This window comes from Acomys minous (genome assembly GCF_964271855.1).
Source record: "Acomys minous genome assembly, chromosome: 15".
Lineage (NCBI taxonomy): Eukaryota > Metazoa > Chordata > Mammalia > Rodentia > Muridae > Acomys > Acomys minous.
This window is the reverse complement of record NC_140497.1, coordinates 43005877-43019489: the sequence shown is the minus strand read 5'-3', so window position 1 is coordinate 43019489 and position 13613 is coordinate 43005877. Positions and strand designations below refer to the sequence as shown.

Here is a 13613-nt window from a genome sequence, read left to right as displayed (position 1 = left end):
TGAGCTGCTAATCCTTATGCCTTCACCTCTCATGTGAAAAAATTACTGGTATACACGAGCATGCCACAACACGTTGAGTTTTATTATTAGTTTCCTCCTTACATTTTTGAAAAAGGGTAAATCTATATATGTGACTTTAGCATATGTTTGAAGACAATTTTAGTTATCTGAAATATACAGAGAAACTGAAACCCCATCCATTTTCTTATTTCTTTAATATCAAATACGGTAAGAAAGCCACACAAAGAGGCTCCCAAATTCTCAGACATCTTGTAGGCAAGTCAAACCCAAAGTTTGCTTTGAGTATTAAAAACACATGTGCCAAGGTTTAATATCCGAAATATATAAAGAACTCAAGAAACTAAACATCACAAAACCAAACAACCCAATTGCAAAATGGGGCTTGGAACTTAACAGAGAATTCTCAACAGAGGAATATCAAATGGCTGAGAAACACTTAAAGAAATGCTCATCCTCGTTAGTCATCAGAGAAATGCAAATCAAAATGACACTGAGATTCCACCTTACACCCATCAGCATGGCTAAGATCAAAAACTCAAATGATACCACATGTTGGCGAGAGAGGAACAGTCCTTCATTGCTGGTGGGAATGCAAACTAGTACAGCCACTTTGGAAAGCTATCTGGCATTTTCTCAGAAAAATGGGAATAGGGCTTCCTCAAGACCCAGCTATCCCACTCCTTGGAATATACCCAGAAAATGCCCTAACACACAACAGGGACATATGCTCAACCATGTTCATAGCTGCTTTATTCATAATAGCCAGAACATGGAAACAGCCTAAATGTCCCCCAGTAGAAGAATGGGCTAAGAAACTGTGGTACATTTACACTATGGAGTACTACTCAGCTATTAAAAACAAGGAATTCCCAAAATTTGTGGACAAATGGATTGACCTAGAAATTATCATAATGAGTGAGTTCACCCAGAAGCAAAAAGAGACAAACGGTATATACTCACTTATATCAAAACACTAGTCCAAGGGATACGTCCCATGAAAAACTTTACTTACCAAGAAAGTGGGTCAGAGGAGAGGACATCCTATTGAGACTTTAGGTGAGAGTAGCATGGAAGAATGGGGAAATAGAAGGATCCACAGGGTCCTGGAAACCTACAAGAAGAACTTTATGACAGGCAGATCTGGGTCCTGGGGTTCTCCCCAAACTAAGGCACCAGCCAAGGAGAAATAGGCAGTAAACTTCGAACCCCTACCAAAACCTAGCCGACGAACATGATATTCTCCACCGTTGAGTGGAGAGTGAGATCTGACTCTCACACGGACTCTGGTGCCCTTTTTTTGACCACGTCCCCTGGATGGGGAGGCCTGGCGGCACTCAGAGGAAGGATAGCAAGTTACCAAGAAGAGACTCGATATTCTTAGAGCATATATAGGGGGAGGAGGTCTCCCTCAATCATAGACATAGGGGAGGGGAGAAGGGGGAAAGTGAGTGGGAGAGAAGAATGGGAGGAAACAGGGGAAGGGCTAACAATCAAGATGTAATATGAACAAATTGATAAAAAAAAAACACACGTGTCACTCTGATCAGTACTGGACATTAGTACTACTTGCCTCTTACTTCAACAGACCAGATGTTCCCCCCTCTGCCCACTGGATGTTCCATGAATTTTCATCTGTCTCTTCTTATGGTTATATTTTATCATCTCAAAAAAAGAATATAAGCACTATACAATGTGCAGCACTTAGCATTAGGAGTATATAGATTCAGTTCTTGAAGAATTTATATATTTTACAAAATTTCTTTTTAACATTCTAACCTCTTCTCTCAACTCCCCAAGACCTCTTCTTACTCCTCCCTACATAGCAAGCTTTGTGTCTTCTTTTTATTCTTAAACCCATAAATTTCAGTTTGGCAGTCCATATGTGTGGCCATCTACTTGTGTGTTTCCACCTATCATGAGCTACTTATACTCTTCAAGAAAATTCCATCTTCTGATATCTATCAATTTCTGGTAGCTTCTCAGGTAGTGTGGGACTTGTGTCCACATTCCCTCTCCATGATGGTATTTGGTCTGCTTTGGGATTTTACAGATTTGGGGCATAGTGCCAAGTTAATTTTTAATATGCATATGTGTATATATTTTATTACTTCTCAGATATTTCTAGTTATAGATTTCTGATTACAATTAGAATGGATATGTGGCTTGAATAAAAATTCAAAATTTATGGATAAATTTAAAAATAATCCAGAATTCCTATTTTAAGGGGTCCTAAACAAAGTTGCTGGCTGAGTTAAAAAGTAACCAGAAAGTTAATTTTTGTCAAAGAAATAATAAATATAACCCCACCACAGTATTCAGCTGGTTTAGTTTTCTAGACTTTTCCAGTTCTGAAGCATTGAATAGTATAAGCTCTGTGCATCATGAAGCACAGAGCACTAATACTCAGTGGTGGCATAATTGCTTCTCTCACTGTTTCTGTAATATCCCCCATGTAGCCTACACCATCTGTTCTAGAAGCATCCGCCGGGAGGCTGGTCGTCTGGGACCACTGATTCTGAAATAATAGCCCATTGGAAAAGCCTCATTCATTCTTCAGTTACTAAACCAATAAGCAAGAAAGCCATTTTATATGAGCTATTTGGAATCTGTGAAAGGTTACTTCAAAACTTCCTCTGAGTCCCTCTTCATTATCCATATGTTTACTCTCATTGAAAAGGTCAGAATCATTTTTAAATTACCTCCCAAAAAACTGTAAAACAATAGAGTCTTCTACCAATTCTGAAATCAGAAGAAAATAAGACGTACTGAGTTAGAATATAAAATGTGATTAAACTGATGGAAATATATTTTTATACCTTTATATCAGTAACTCCTTCTTGTATTCAAGATTGAGAGTCACAGATCAGGAACGCTGACCAATCCTTACACTCGAGTATGAGAATTGTGGAGAAGGCGAACGTATTGTGGTGAAACATTCTCTCAGAATTTAGAGACTTGTTTCAATAAATTGAGTTAATTAAATTTGGGCACAGCTAGTTTTGTAAAGGACCAGCGGTGCACAGCTAGTATTTCTAGTATCTACTGGATATAAGTGAAAAATAACACCGTGGCTCTGTGGTTGAGAGGTGAAAGGCATCTCAGTGTGTGCATCGCAGCAACCCACAAGTCCCCACCCTTCTTGTTACCTTCTCCTGCACATGCCCACTTCTGGTCTTACTCAGTTCCTTTTTATTTGCACTCCATGTGTCTAATTGTCTTCCTTCTTCACATCGGCCCGGATCAACAGGCAGAATACATTCTCATAGCCAATTGTGCCAATAAACTGGTGGGTAGGGATTAAAGACAGTTCAACGGAAACACACTATGTTTCTACACAGTGTTTCATTTTATGTTATACCACATAGGAAGACAAAATAAGAGTCCTCCTGATTTCAACACCGTAGACATGGAGATCTTGCCACTACTGCTGCTTTCTGTCCAAGATCCAGATCTGCACCTGGGAGTTTACTCACTCCAACTAACAAGGAGTCATTTTGCGTAGCTGTGTCGTTACTTGATGGGCATCATGATTTGCACGTGAAACTGGACACAACCAGTGGTGCATGGCACTCACTAGCAATATATGTATGTAACAGTATATGAGCAGGGTCTACTTCTCTGCTTTGGGCTTCTGTTAAACCAGTATCTTCCCCCATCAGAATATTTAATTAACTCACAAAAGTGATTTAAAAAATTTGAAGACAATGAAATCTTCAGAGAGCATGCTGTTTTCCATCAGCACCAACAATGCCTTCATCTTTCTAAGAGTTCTGAAAATTCCTTCCAACTAATTGAAGAAGCCAAAAGGCCCCTGGGGACTTAATAGACAGACAGCATCATCACTAAACATAAATTTGAAGGCATCCCAAAGAGTGTGTTTTCTGGATCATCTTTTCTAAACTGTGATATATGCAATAAGTGCTTGAAATATATAGTTAGATGCACATAGGATTAGCCATTGGTTGCACCTCATACTTTCATAATATTGTGTAGCCATTGCAACTCTTCAATTCCAGACAATTTTTTGTCACCCCAAGAGGAAAATCTCTGCTTCCAAACACTGATAACCAGGACTCTGCTTTCAAACTCTGTAGACTCAGTAGCATTGGACCCAGATTCATTGAAATGAAATCGTCTATCATGCTTTTTATCTAGGTTCTTTCTCTCATTACAATATTGTAAGATCTGTAAAGCGCATGTAAAAATATAGACTGTGATAAATTTATTAATTACTGAAGTGTCTTTTGGTAGAATTCTATCTGAAGTTTACTTACTTTCCAAAGATATAGAAGTCTTTATAATTAACTGATATTTATATGCGTATGTATGTTTTACAATGCTATCACAATGTACATGGACATGTATGTTTATGCATGTATATATGTGTGCATAGATTTGTATATATATATATATATATATATATATATATATATATATATATCCTATCATAAACAACAATCATCAAAGAAGATGAAAATAGTATTATTAAGTGATGAATGCACTTATCAAACATTAGTCTACCTACCTACTTTCTTTCTTTCTTTTTTGCATATACATTTATATTATTTCACATATGTACAATAAACTACCCATAGCCGTCTGCCTTCTTTATAACATAATCTTACATAGGTGATTCATAATTCTATTTAAGCATGTAAGAAACTAGCAGCTTGGTCTATCTTGTGTAACCAACAGATTTAATGGTAGCAGTGTCTAACAATCACAGTATCACTATTTATTCATTGCCAGCCATTAGGTTTTATTTAATATCATATGTAATTGGAGATTAGTATTTTACCAGTAATTAACCAAATGTTTCTTTTGAGTCTCTGTAACATAAAGTTGAGCAAAGATAATTATGCAGACCAAGCTTCTTTACTTCAAAGTGTTCTTCTTTAAAGATATTTATCTAGGTCTAGGCAACTAGATCAATCTGCAGAACACTCACAGGCAAAAGCATGAGAACTTAAGTTCTGTCCCCCTAAGGTGCATTTTAAAAAGACAGCATGGTGATACACACTTGTAATTCCAGTGATGGAGGGGGAGACAAGTAGATTGCTGTGGATCACTGGCCAACCAGACGGTTCTATACAGCAAGCTCCTGGTTAATAAAGGAATTTGACTCTAAAATCAACATGAGTAACACCTGTCAAATGATATTTAAAATAATCACTAGCTTCATATATACATGGAGAGAGAGAGAAAGAGAGAGAGAGAGAGAGAGAGAGAGAGAGAGAGAGAGAGAGAGAGAGAGAGAGAGAGACAAAGACATAGACAGAGACACAAAGAGAGACAGAGACAGAGAGACAGAGAGACAAAGACACAGAGACAGAGACACAGAGAGACAGAGACAGAGAATGTAGATTTTGTTATAAATAGGCATATTTTCAAAACTTTAATCTAACATTTTGGTATACTATTTACACATTCCTTCACAGCTTCAATGTTCTCTTAATATAGCAGCTTTGTGTTTGTGGAAAACACACAGTTTAATAAACATGAACAAAGAAATAGATATTATTGGCAAATAATTTTTGTAGTTAAAACAACTTGGATACATAAAAACATTCTAATGATTATTTTTAATATTCTCAAATACTTTTGAACACTTTGATTTCACTTAAAATAGAAACCATTTATGTACATTTCTAAATTTTAAGTCATTTATTGTTCACGGAAATTTTATAAATTCTGAGAGCTTATTTGTTATGCATCATTTACTAAGCAGCATTACAAGCTGAAGATTAAGACACAAATGTTCCATTTTTCAGAACTTTTAGAAAGATAAACATTATTCAAGATAAAATGAATTTGTTTTGCATTTGTTTCTTTCTGAGCTATTCAGATAACTCTTTAGACATTGTTTATTGATTTGGAGATTGGCCAAGAAGCTGTGTGGAGGCTGCTTCCTGTACCATACCGATGCAGAGGAATTAACTTCTTTTTAGAAACTATTATTGGAGGTTGCAACCTTGCTTATATAGTCCTTCAGAATAAAAGACAAAATGTTTGCTGCTTCCTAGTCAAAAGAAGTGAATGCTTTAAAAAAAACAATTTAATATTAACATAGTAAAAATGGCTGTCTTACCAAAAGCAATCTACAGATTCAATGCAATGCCTATCAAAATACCTACACAATTGTTTAAAGACACTGAAAGTTCAATTCTGAACTTCTTATGAAAAAAAAAACCCAGAATAGCTACAACAATCTTGTACAATACAAGGTCCTCCGGAGGAATCTCCATACCTGTACTATATATAATCTCCAAACTGTACTATAAAGCAATAGTAATTAAAACAGCATGGTACTGGCACAGCAACAGGCTGGTTGATCACTGGAATTGAAGCGAAGACCCAGACATGAATCCACACACATATGGTCGCTTGATTTTTGACAAAGAAGCCAAATCCATTCAATGGAAAAAAGGATAGCATCTTCAACAAATGGTGCTGGTCTAACTGGATGTTGATGTGTAAAAAAATGCAACTGGACCCATATATGTCACTTTGCACAAAACTCAAATCCAAGTGGATCAAAGACCTCAACATAAAACCAGAGACACTAAGTCATATAGAAGAAAAAGTGGGGAAGAGCCTGGAACATATTGGCACAGGACTCAACTTCCTGAACAGAACACCAACAGCCCAGGCCTTAATGTCAACAATTAATAAATGGGACCTCATGAGGCTGAGAAGCTTCTGTAAGGCAGGAGACACTGTCAAGAGAACAAAGCGACAGCCTACAGACTGGGAAAAGATCTTCACCAACCCTACATCTGACAAAGGTCTAATATCCAAAATATATAAAGAACTCAAGAAATTAAACACCACCAAACCAAATAACCCAATTGAGAAATGGGGCTTGGAACTAAACAGACAATTCTCAACAGAGGAATATCAAATGGCTGAGAAACATTTAAAGAAATGCTCAACCTCTTTAGTCATCAGGGAAATGCAAATCAAAACAACTCTGAGATTCCACCTTACACCCATAAGAATGGCTAAGATAAAAAATTCAAGTGACACCACATGCTGGCGAGGATGTGGGGAGAGAGGAACACTCCTTCATTGCTGGTGGGAATGCAAACTAGCACAGCCACTTTCGAAATCTATCTGGCGGTATCTCAGAAAACTGGGAATAGGGCTTCCTTAAGACCTGGCTATTCCACTCCTTGGAATATACACAGAAGATGTTCCAGCACACAACAAGAAAATTTGCTCAACCATGTTCATAGCAGCCTTATTCATAATAGCCAGAACATGGAAACAGCCTAAGTGTCCCTCAGTAGAAGAATGGATAAAGAAACTGTGGTACATATACACTATGGAATACTACTCAGCTATTAAAAACAAGGAATTCCCAAAATTTGTGGACAAATGGATTGAGCTAGAAATGATCATAATGAGTGAGTTAACTCAGAAGCAGAAAGACTCAAATGGTATACACTCACTTATATCTGCATACTAGCCCAAGGGGCACGTCCCACGAAAGCCTTCACTTACCAGGAAACTGGGACAGAGGTGAGGATAACCTATTGGGACTCTAGATGAGAGAAGCATGGGAGAACAGCAAAGTAGAAGGATCCAGAGGGTCCTAGAAACCTACAAGTAGAACATTATGATAGGCAGATTTGGGCCCAGGGGTCCTGCTCAAACTAAGGCACCAGCCAAGGACAATACAGGCCGTAAGCTTCAAACCCCTTCCCAGATCTAGCCAATGGACAGAACATTCTGCACAGTAGAGTGGAGAGTGGGATATTACTTTCACACATACTCTGGTGCCTCATATTTGACCATGTCCCCTGGAGGGGGAGACCTGGTGGCACTCAGTGGAAGGCTAGCAGGTTACCGAGAAGAGACTTGATACCCTATGAGCATATACAGGGGGAGGAAGTCCCCCTTAGACATAGTCATAAGGGAGGGGAGTAGGGGGAAAATCTGAGGGAGGGAAGAATGGGATGGGATTGGGATAACTATTGAGATGTAATAAGAATAAATTAATAAAAAAATTTAAAAAATAGTATTTAAACAATCTACAAAAAATCAGAACTAAAAGGGAAATATAATGAGTCTACAGATATTATATTTCCTGGGTGGATTATATTATTAGCATCATTTGAGGACTTATAAACTTTTTAATATTTTTACTTATGTTTTGAATTTAAAATATTATTGTGTCATTTACCCCTTTCTTTTGCTCCCTTACCCCCTCCCGTGTGTGTGTGTGTGTGTGTGTGTGTGTGTGTGTGTGTGTGTGTGTGTGAGATGTGTGTGAATTCGTGTATATTGATGGGTTTAATAAATTTAGGAACATATTAGAAAGAGTTGAATGTAAGGTGTCATAACCAGTAAAGATAAGTTGCCGAACTCTGGTATGTTTTCATTTTTTCATGCTTCTACATGGTAATCTGTGTCATCTTTTATTTAAATACATTGTGAGAATGTTAGTATAACTGAATGAAGACCATAGAGCAGGCTTGGCATCACTGTGATGCTATATGCACCATTATTCCGTTTCCAGACCATAGTTTTGTCCTGGCCTATTTACGAATAGACTGAAACATTAATTTCTCTCTAAAATTAGCTTAGTATTTGCACTTGACTACTCTCACAAAGGAAAGTTATTTTAACTGATTAAATTTCCAGAGATTGAGAACATTATGTTGCTTTCCTAACGCCACATGACAGGCCAGCATTAAACCTGAGGTCTTGTCATTTTCCTTCAGGCTGAAGAATAACTCAGCATGCTACACAAGTGATGTCTCAAAGCAACGTGTCCTTTGTGGAAGCAGATTATTTTCTGTCAGGTCCTGCATCCATCCCACTCATGGAATACCACTATGTGACCTTTATTGACACCATGTGGAAAGGGCCCTGCAGCATTTTTCTCACCTACAGAGGATCATTTTTTGCTCACTTGGAAGCAATATTCTCTTGAAATTTTTTTTTCCTTAGTAGCGATGACAAAGTGTTTGAGGACTTTTGGCTGAGAAGTCTAGAATCATATTTCCTTACAGTGATTTTGTGACTTCTAAGACTAACCAACTTTTTAAACTATATTAAGTAGACGCATACCCTAGGATATTCCTTTAGCTTTAAATAAAAGCATCTTCCTCAGATACACAGGGCAATTGGTAGTGTAATTTCTCTAGCATGCTTTGTGTAAGCAGTGGTTAAAAAAGCTAATAACAGAGCAATGGCCAAAACCAAATGTGACAAAATATTTAAAATTCTTAACATTTTATTCTAATTTAATTTAAACACAGAAATGAAAGATCACAATATTCCTTGTTAGGAGGCTGATAAGCAAAACTGAATCAGTGCTTTCAGTATTTATGTCCATATTGAAAATGGGCTTGCTTAATTCATTTGGTGTTAGAAGAATGCATTGTTCAGAGTTTTAATAAGCTATTTTGAGAAATGAGATTTGAAGAGTAAAGGCAATAAACTACCTTCAAGGGCTGAATTATTCAGAGTGAATTTAGGTTTAGAACATATTCCTCCATGACCAAGGTAGTAAAAATTGTCAAAGGCAAATAATTTAGCCCTGATAAATAATGAGAAATAGAAGGCCCATAAAGGGAAGAAGATTGGAAAAGTAGATTGCCTGCATCCAGAATGAAATAGTTATTCAGCTTTTATAGTGTGTAGTACTTCTAAACTCATGGCAAAATTGAAGAAGAAAATGTGTCATTTGTTTCATAATTTGTTTTTGTTTTATTTTTTTGCTTTCTTGTTTTGAGTTAGAAGGAAGGTAGACAAATTCACATTAAATCATTCAAATCGTATTTCCCAAAATAGCTAATTACAGCTCTGAACAGTGCATTCTTCTAACACCAAATGAATTAAGAGAGCCACTTGTCAATATGCACATAAACACAGATCTCACAGATTCAATTTTAGCTCATGAGCTTCCTAACAAAAAATATTATTTTCTCATTGGCTTGTTGTAAAAATTATAGAGAACAGATGACACCCTGTAAATCTTGTCTCATAACATTTCATTGCCTTTTTTTACTTTCTTTCTTTCTTTCTTTTCCTTGCATCTTTCTTTTTCCATTATGTAATTTTTTTTCCTTCTCAAAGCCTGTAAGAGTTACATTTAAAATACTTTACAAATTAACTTTACAAAGCTGGTGTAAAATGAAAGTTCTTTAAGAGTTGAGAGTTGGGGCTGGAGAGATGGCTTAGAGGTTAAGAGCACTGACTGCTCTTCCAAAGATCCTGAGTTCAATTCCTAGCAACGACATGGTGGCTTACAACCATCTGTAATGTGATCTGATGCCCTCTTCACTGTATACATATATAAACAAATAAATCTTTTAAAAAAAGAGTTGAGAGTTATGTAACAGGAAACAAAAGCCCTACCCCCCAATACAAAATAAACAACAACAAAGTAAATGTTCAGTCTTTGACCCTCCCTTGGAAAGTGAGCCAGTGACAACTAGTGCTAAGCCTTGGGTCACACATCATCAATTGGCATGGCTAGGATGCTGATCATGGCACATGTGAAGTAGGCTATCTTCTCCCTGAAGGACTCCACCTGCCGAGGCACCTTCAGGATTTTGCAAGGTGATGCCATCAGAATAGGTTTCCAGATCTCAAAGATGGTAGCACCGATGTTGGGGATATAGTCAGTAGAAATGTGCTTCCCCAGCTTGCACATGGCCTTCGCTCAATCCCAGGAGTCATAAAGGTAAGCATACTCACTAGCTACCTAGTGATATCTGTGCTTGCTAGTGTCATGGATAACATTCTGTCATATGTAATTGCAGGTGAAGTCAATATGGTTACCATAGGGGAACTGCCTCAGAATGACATTCATAACAGAAATGCACAGTTTTTGATGGTAGATGTCTGGGAATAGGGTCAGTAGACTTGACATTTAGTAGTAGTTCATTAGAAAAAAACATCTGACTTCTAAATAATCACACGAATATGAGGGCTTCTGAACAGTAGGTCCAGGTTATTAATACATTAGGAATTTTGCTTATAGGTGCGTTTATTTTCTAATTGTTCCAAAAGCTTCTAAATAGATCTTTAAGACATCCCAGGCCAAACATGCATAGCCCAGATCCATCTATGGCAGCTTCCTAGCAAAGTTTCAGCTTAAAAACACCAAGACTGGTGTTTTTAGCACAAACAACTCCATAAAAAAGAAGGAGACCCATAAAGAAAATGCTACAGCTGTCCCAAGACTGTAAGTCCTACCTACAGCTAACTACCCATAAGAGTGAGGCAGCAACAGAGGTCAAGTGATGCACTGGCCATGCTTGGGCCTTAGTGTTTTCAATCTCTGCAGTGATACTAAACTTTGGCCTCAGTCTTTATCACATAGAGTAGATTGACTAACTAAATGCCCTTCAGTCATCAGCTCCCTGCTGCCTAGATTCTCCCTCTCCACTACTCTCTCTATTGGTCTTGCATTTAGTAATTATAGTAGAGTGTCTTCATGTCCCTATGTCATGGCTTGTCCTTAGGTGCCCAGGGTGGCTTAGTCTCAAGCAATAGAACCTCTCTCAAGACAGAGTTAGGTCATAGTTCTCTGAGAAATAGAGAGCAACAGAACCGATTTTCTTTTCTCTACCTCTTATCTGATATGTAGGAGAAGACAGCATCACATCGAATCTTTCGACTGGATTCAAGGAGTGTGCGAACTGGAGGGTCATCTTGTGGCTAGGACTGATAGACTGATGTCCCTGGTACTACCTTCTGGTCCCATGTGTGTGGTTTCAGCTTCTCCTCCCTACAGCAGGCAAGAGAAGGAGCTTCTGTCTTGGTGACTCTTTTATGATTTTTTTTTAAATTAATGAAACAATTAATGAATTAACTTTACATGAAAGCCCGATCAGAGGAGCTTCCCTTCCTTTTTCTCATCCCAGTCCCTCCCTCTCACCTCACCTTCCTCATCCCCACTTCGTTTCTCCCCAGAGAAAGGGATGCCTCCCATGGGTATCAACCTGCCTTGGCACACAAGTTGCAGTAGGACAAGGTGCATCTTCTATTGAGGCTAGAAAAGGCTAACCCAGTTAGGAGAAAGGGACTCAGAGGCAGGTAACACAGTCAGAGACAGTCCCTGCTCCCACATGAAGAACAAGCTGCATATCTGTTTATGTGTGTAGGGAGCATAGGTCCTTCCCATGCAGCCTCTCAGATTGGAGGTTCAGTCTTGGTGAGCCAGTATGGGCCCAGGTTATTTGATTCTATATGTTTTCTTGTGGTGTCCTTGACCTCTCTGGCTCCTTAAGTCCTTCCTCCCCCATCTTCCACACGTTTCCCTGAGCTCTGCCTAATGTTTGGCTGTGGGTCTCTGCGAGAAGAGTCCTTTCAGATAGCAATCATGCTGGTTTAGCAGAGTATCGCAGCTCCTCTTTTTAGCTCTTGAGGTTACCACTTAGTTGCTCAGAGGAAGCTCTTAATCCAATGCCTTACACCTGTAGACAGCAGTCAGTGCAAAGATGTGTAACTGACAAAAGTGCTGTGAGTTAAACAACGACCTGCTCAGCCCAGTGATTAACCCTACCCACCACTAATGCTCAGGGAACGTCTCAGGAAAGGAGACAGAAACAGTAAGAGCTAGATGATGTGATGTGGGAGGGTTTTTGTAACATGCTGTCTTCTGGATGAGATATTCATCACAGCAACTGTGGTTCCCTGTGCAAAATCAAAAGAGGCAAAATCCTGGTAAAAGATGGTACAGCTGGTCCCCAGGATTGATCCTACACTGAAGAGCTATTGGCAGTGGGTGGTTCCTGGGGTAAGAGAATAATTCTTTATTGATGATAATATACAAATAATTTTATATGCTCTAGTACATGCCCCATGCTGATTCACAAATAGGCAGTGCAAACTAGATTTAGTGTGTTATCAAAAAAAAATTAAAAAGTTACTCATACATATTTTGTTGCATTGGAGCCAAAGAACTCCTCTGTAGGAGAGGTTTTGACAGTAATTTTATCAATTGTCGAAAAATAAGATTCAATGATGCTTACACGAGTGAAATACAAACCTAAAATATCATAGACTATAAATAAAATAAAGCTCTAATTTGTACCAGTATGAGTAATACATCTGAAAGATGTTTGAATGAATCTACAATTAATGCAGATGCCCATTTGCACACAGGTACAATTGTAAAGTTAAAAAAAATAGCACATGGGACAGATACATGTTTTATTACAGAAGAGAGAATATAATTTCAGCCTACATGCATTAATAATTTTGCAAATACATGGAAAAATTGTGTTTCTTCCCTCTCAGTGTATTTACTGTCTTTGCTCATCCCAATGTACCATTTATTACAGATAGATTAGTTTCTGCTAACTGCACATCTGCATGAATATCATACAAATATATGCACCGGAGGCTGGAAATGTAGCTAGGGGATAGAATTTTTTTTTTTTAACATGTGTAAGGATATGACTTTGGTTCCAGAACAACAGAAACAAGAATTCCAATATTAAATCTGCACTTTTGAATATTCTGTTTCATGAAGGACAAATGTTGTTCCCATGGGAGCAGAAATATGATTCTTGGTGGTTGAAAAAAAATCATCATTTCCAGAAATACTTATGGTAGATAAATAAATTTGT

General features: G+C 37.8%; 1 protein-coding gene across 3 annotated transcripts in view; it reads right to left on the bottom strand.

The window, feature by feature from the left end:
- Positions 1 to 13613, bottom strand: part of GLRA3 (glycine receptor alpha 3) — a 157003-nt gene that overhangs the window by 68122 nt on the left and 75268 nt on the right. The window lies entirely within an intron of this gene.